Source organism: Sarcophilus harrisii, chromosome 1 (genome assembly GCF_902635505.1).
Source record: "Sarcophilus harrisii chromosome 1, mSarHar1.11, whole genome shotgun sequence".
NCBI lineage: Eukaryota > Metazoa > Chordata > Mammalia > Dasyuromorphia > Dasyuridae > Sarcophilus > Sarcophilus harrisii.
This window is the reverse complement of record NC_045426.1, coordinates 349,078,004-349,084,898: the sequence shown is the minus strand read 5'-3', so window position 1 is coordinate 349,084,898 and position 6,895 is coordinate 349,078,004. Positions and strand designations below refer to the sequence as shown.

The following is a 6,895-nucleotide window of genomic DNA, read 5'->3' as shown; positions in this document are numbered from 1 at the left end:
ATCAATCTTATTAGGTGTTTTTTCCTTTAGAGAGGATATTACCAGTCATAGGTAAAATACAAAAGAAAAATATATCGTAATACTTTAAAATCTAGAGGACTGGGAATTTGTGTGAGGGGGCAGGAGGAGGAGAATATTGAAAAAGCATATTTGCTTCCCATGGATTCTGGGGCCCAATGTAGTATTTGGCAAAGGGTAATCAGTTTATGGTCAGAAGGCTTAGGTTTGAATCTCAAAAATGGGTAAATCCCTTAACTTGGGCATCAGTTTTCTCATTTGCAAAATTAAAAAATTAAGTATAGGTATGATCTCAAAGCTCATTTTCAGCTGTAAATGCTATGATAATGAACAAATAACTTTAAAAACCTTTCATCTTTCCTCTATTCAAAATAATTAATTTTCAGAGGTTTAGAGCCAAAAGCAACCTTAATAAAGCATTAGCCCTGAAGTCAGGATGACCTGAATTCAAATTTGGCCTCAAACACTTAACGTCCTAGTTGTGTGACCTGGGCAAGTCACTTAATCTTAATTGCCTCAGAAAAAAAAAAAAATTATGTAGTTGTGGCCAAGTCACTTTACCTGGGGACAGGTAAGTCTAGGTCTCAATTTCTTTATCTGTAATAGGAAGAAGTCAGAGTATATAATGGCTGAGTGCTCTTCCAAGACCTTTACCCTCTGATAGTCATTGAATTCCTTCTTTTAATACATGAGAAAACTGAGAGAATAAAATCTTATAGGGGTAAGTCTGAGTTCTCAAAGGCTACACCTAAACTCTGAAAAATTCTACCATATGGAAAGAATCCACTAAAAGATTGTCTCTGTCTTTCAAGAATTATTTTGTAAGGGACTTGCTCTGGACATGTCCAGATTGCTCAACATGTACCCTGCATTCTGTGCTTTTCTACCAGATAGATGGGTGTAGCATCCTTTCATTGACTGAGTATCCAGAAAAGGCTGCAGTTGTAAAACTGACTTTGCTAAGACAGTAAGTCTTTTTGCAGTATATTCCTTCTTCCTGTGTCCAGAGAGTTGAGATCATACTTCACTTAACAGTGCATGTGCCATGAACCAAAACAATGAGAGGGAAAGGACTTGCTTACCTGGCTCTTTCTCCTTCTCTGATTTTTTTTTTTTTTTTGGCCTGGAAGGTGGAGGAGGTGAGTAGGTGGGTTCAGTTCTAGTTCTATGTCATTTGTTTCAGGTGCTTTTGGTAATTAATTCTCAGTCCTTGTCAGGCTTGAGAGTTTGATAAATGTAGACTTTGAAGCCAAGATTAGAGGTGAGAGATTGTAGACAGTCAGTCGGGGAATAAAGCCTTGAGAAGCCAGGGTATCTAGTATTTAAACTCAAGGGAAGTTTTGTACTTGGAACTGGGATTATGCTGTATTAGGACCTGAGCTTAATTGATGCATATATGTTATTCTACCTTTTGCAATAAATAACACTTTGTAAAAGTGAATCCAACAGTAAAGTGGCTAAAATGGAATTTCATATTTCTCTTAATAATAAAGGGTACTACCATGCTCTTAAGGGAAGTTCACAACCGAGGTGTCATCCTTTATTCTTTTGTTTTTACCTCATTTGTCACTAAATACTAACAATTTTACCTTCATGCCACCCATGAAAGGTCCTCATTACCTCACTCCTGAACTATTGTAATAATTTATTGCCTAGTATTTCTGACTCATCTTTCCCCACTCCCATCTATCCTCCATTCAGCTGCCAAATTAAACTAACTAAAGTACAGATGTGGCCTTGTCACTCTCTACCTAACCCTCCATGATTAAATATAAAACCCTATTTCTATTTAAGGCCTTTCATATCATTCATTTATTAGATACATTTTCAATGATCTTATACCTTCCTTCATTCCTTTTCTTCCTTTCTTTCCTTCTTTCTTTCCCTAATCATTAGCACAATGCTTCATTCATGAAAAGGTGCTGAATAAGTACTGACTGACTAAGAATATGTAGTATTCTTTTTCATGGTAATTTTCAAAGGAAAATGCAAAATGACTCTACTCCTCCTACAAGGATATTGGGAGGAGTGACATAAAATGGAAGAAAGGACATTAAGAATCACATTGTTTTTAGGACATCCAAATATGCTGACAATTAGTTCTCTAGATTTAATTAAATGAAACATGTTAATATGTCTGTTCTCATACCTTCTTTAAACATTTTTAAACATCTTTTCTAGTTTAATAGGTGTGAGATAGAACCTGGTTTAATTTTTATTTAGCTTATCATTCATGATTTGGAATATTTTCAGATTGTTGAAAATTTAATATTCCCTTGAGATGTTTTATTCATATCTTTGAACCATTTATTCATTATGTTTCTTTTTATTAAAATATTTGAATCAGTTGTCTTTGATATATGATTTTTTTCAGAAAACCTTTGTTATAAACTTTTTTCCAAATTGGCTGTTTCCTTCAAGTTTTAATGAAATTGATTTTAATTTTGCAAAAGTTTTTCAATTTCATATAATCAAAATTATCCATTTGTCTCTTCTAATACTCTCTATGCCTTATTGAGTCAATAACTCTCTTTTCCACAGTTTGAAAAATATGTCTCAGCTCCTCTAATATGATTAGAATGTGACTTTTTATAATCTTATTTCTAATTCTACAAAGTAATCCTTCAGTAATTTGAATAACATGGCATCAAATAAGTAAATTAATGTACGTGATATTGCCATTTTTATTGTAGTGGCATGGCCAAACATTGAGAATAAATATCTCTCCAATTATTTAGACCTATCTTTGTTTCTTTCTCTTTTTTTGTTCTCTCTCTCTCTCTCTCTCTAAATATATATATATATATATATATATATATATATATATATATATATATATGTTGCATTTTTCTAGTTTCCTGTAAAACAATTTTTTTACATTTATTTTTAAAATTTTGAGTTACAGATTTGCTCCCTTCCTCCCTCCCTATCCCATCCCTTTTTATTGAAAAAGCACATACCAGGTGCACATTCAAGGCCTGTAGCCACTGGCACAGAAACTCTGAGACAGTGTCCCTTCTACCCAGGAGGCAGAGACTAAAATTCAAAAAAAGGGGAAAACCCCAAAATGAGCAAAAAACAATAACAACAAAGAATCTGACCATACAATGAGTGCAGGCATGGTGGGACAGGGAAGCTGCTGGTTACAGGTACTTATACAACAATGGAGTTCTTAGTTTGGGATTCCAGGCTAGAGGGGAGAACTAAGGTGAAATCAGAGGTACCACCAAACTTTTCACTCCAGAACTGGAGGTGATTACTAAATTTAGTAAGCTCTCATTAAAAAAAAAACAAACAAAAAAAACCAACCAACAACAACATAGGAATAGAGAAGACAGACACTGCAGGCCTGGGTCAGGCGGGAAGGCTGCCAGGCCAGGAGATGAGCCCCTCGTCTCTGGAGGTATCAAGCGGAGGCTGGATGCCCACTGGCTGGACCTGATGTCCAGGGTATCCCTGCTTAGCAACTGTAGATCATAGCCAAAGAATTTGTGAAGTTTGGGCTTGCAACCTAGATGATGAGATAAAGAAAATTTATCAAGTTATACAGAAGTATTATACATTATTATTATTATCAAGTTATACAGAAGTATTATACATTGCCATGGACACCTAGTTTCCAGGTGTGGCTGCAAGACTCACTGGAGAATTCAGAAGTAATGCCAGTACCAACTATTGAGATGTAATGTAGATTTGCTAAAGATAATTCAGCTTGGGTTAACATATGAGCAAGGAGAATACTCTGCAGAAACTTCAACACAGCAGTTCAATTTCAAATTTAATTCAATGGTTGACATGTATGCTCAGGACTCCATAGAGTTCCTAATAACCTCTGGGATCTAGTTTAAAAAGTATGAGGAAGAAGGGATTGAGACACAGTATTTTGCAGAACTTCACATGACATCAGGTGTCATGTTGTCTAAGGGAGTCAAGTGGTTTTCATTTCACAGTGTTCATGACTTTGGCTATTTAGTCAAAATCCTGACCAATTCTAATTTGCCTGAAGAAGAACTGGACTTCCTTGAAATCCTCCGATTTTTTTTTCTGGTCATCTACAATATTAAGTACCTCATGAAGAATTGCAAAAACCTCAAGGGTGGCTTACAGGAAGTGGCTGAGCAGCTGGAGTAGGAGCGGATAGGACCACAGCACCAGGCAGGATCTTACTCATTACTGACAGGAATGGCCTTTTTCAAAATGAGAGAAATGTTCTTTGAAGATCACATCCATGATGCCAAGTATTGTGGACACTTATACCTCTTTGATTCGGGCTTCTCCTGTGTGCAGAACAATATGGGGAATGTGCATGAAGAGGAAGCCAGCAAGCAGTTGACATGAAATGGATGACAATAGGCCTTGGTGTTTGGAGTTACACATGTGCTTGTATCTAGGTTTTATCTCCAATTAAATCCCTTGACAGTAGACAATAAGGCTTTTTCTTTTTTTTTTTTTAACCCTGCTTTCTCAAACTGTTTTCTTTTTTGTCTTTCAGTGCTAATTATGACCATTAGATCCTGATCCTGATAAGTAGAAGAGTCTTTAGGTTAAATTTGGCTATATAATCAATCCATCTGTTACTAAGTATGTGCCAAGGCCAAGGGGAACATTCATATAAAAACTCAATTTTTTGTTAAACATATCTAGTTGATCTTAGTTTGTACTCCACCCCTCTTCACTCCCATTCCCAGATTAACAAGCACTGACTGTAATTTATTACTCTGTTTCATATCTCTCCCTTCTAGTATGCAAGAGTATTAGCTATTTGAGATTGTGGACCATCAATTTTGCACTTTAGAGTGACTCACTCAGATCCACAATTTTAGTAGAAGTTTGGGTTTTCCTTGCTATCAGCCTGAAAGTTGATCATTTGCCAATTTTACACAGCACTCTTGTTTTGGATCCATGGAACAGAGTTCATTTACTGTGCTGCAAATTGTTGACTTGGCAAAGCTCTCCAAAGGGAAAAGAAGGGTTCCTGAAGAATTGAGTCTCTGCTCACTGGCCCTGAGGCTGTGTAATCCTGCACATCAGGCCCGGTGGGTTTTGGATTGGTCTCTGAATGGGCTTTGGGACTGAAGAAGTGCTTCATGGCAGCTTGCACCTGTGTGCCAGAGCTGTTAGCACCTCTTTGGTGCAGTTGCATCTTTGCCTTGGTCCGCTTCCTTGCTCACTTTTAGCCTTCATGCCTCAGCTGTCCCTTGTCCCTACCTTGTGGTAGTCATGTTTACTAAGCCATTGATTTAACTCCACAAGTCAGTAAGTCCAAAGAGAGCAAGTTACCAAGTCCAAAGAGAACAAGTCACCTTAGGTATGATTTATTCCATATTAAATTAAATTAGAAGAGATTAAGTTTTTGTAGTTCCTTTAAAGACAAAAATGATTAAGAAATTTGTTGTAAAACAACAAAATGAGAAGAAAAGTTAGAGTGAATAAAGGCACCTGAGGAGTATTATGCTTGTTTATTTTGTGTATATATCTTTGCAATATATTTTCTATATATTGACAGTATAACTGTGAAGAACTTTCTTAGTATATAGACAGGAGCATGTGAACAGGCCAGAGCATGTGAAGGAAGACTTTGGTAATGGATAACTTAAATACTACTCAGAAATGATGATGGATGGCAAGTGTGTGTGTGTGTGTGTGTGTGTGTGTGTGTGTGTGTGTGTTACTTGCACTTAATTCAAATCACATTAGCCGTTTGCCAGATTGGCTTGTTCCCTTGTACTTTAACATTCTTTTCTTGATGAGTTACAATAACTGGATTGTCCTTCTTCAGAAAAATTACTTGCAAAACAGAAGGTATTATTTGTTTTTAAAACTTTTGTTAAACAAAAAAAAAAGGAATAGGAAAGACAAAAGTTAATCTTCAGAGGAAGACATTAAAGTTAAAAAAACCAAAAAAACCTTTCTTACTCCAAATATTAAATTGTTACCTCAGCAAAAGGAATTTATGCAAGAAAATTTTTTAAAAATTTGAAAAAAAGGAAATACAGAATCTCAAGGAAGAAAATAACTCAGTGAAAATTAGAATTGGGCAAAGGGAAAATTGTAAAATTATGAAACCAAAAATTTAAAAAACAAAATTGAAACAATAATAAAATACAAAAGAATATGAAACATCTTATAAGAAAAGCAACAAAGCTGCAAGACAGATCAAGAAAAGGAAATATATGAACAATTGGACCACCTAAAACTATGAACAAAAAAAGATGATACAATAATGTAAAAAATAATTTAAAGAATTCCTGAAGTGATAGAAAAAGATGAAAAAGTAGAAATAAAAAAAATCCATAAATCATAAACTCAACGAGTCCTACAAGGAAAACATATAGGAACATCATAAAATTCTTTAACTCCTATCAGGGGTCCTCAAACTACGGCCTGCAGGCCAGATGCAGCAGCTGAGGATGTTTACCCCCTCACCCACGGCTATGAAGTTTCATTTAAAGGCCCACAAAACAAAATTTTTGTTTTTACTATAGTCCAGCCCTCCAACAGTCTGAGGGACAGTGAACTGGCCCCCTATTTAAAAAGTTTGAGGACCCTTGTAGATAGAAGAAAAAATTTTATAAGCAATCAAAAAAAATGCAAATATGTTGATACTACAATTATACTTGCACAGGATTTATCAGCAGGTACACTAAAAGACCACAATTCCTAGAATACTTTATAGCAACAATCAAAAGAACTAGGATTGTAGGTGTAGCTAGGTGGCAGTGGATAGAGCACCAGTCCTGAAGTCAGGGGGACTTGAGTTCAAATCTGCTCTCAGACACTGAACACTTCCTAGCTGTGTGATCCTAGGCAAGTCAATTAACCCCGATTGTGTCAGTGGGAAAAAAAAAGAAGAAGAACTAGGTTGTGGTCAAAAATA

General features: G+C 35.7%; 1 pseudogene; it reads left to right on the top strand.

Annotated features, from left to right (window-relative positions):
• Positions 1 to 238: 238 nt before the first annotated feature.
• LOC100924754 lies at positions 239 to 4,356 on the top strand (annotated as a pseudogene).
• Positions 4,357 to 6,895: the final 2,539 nt, after the last annotated feature.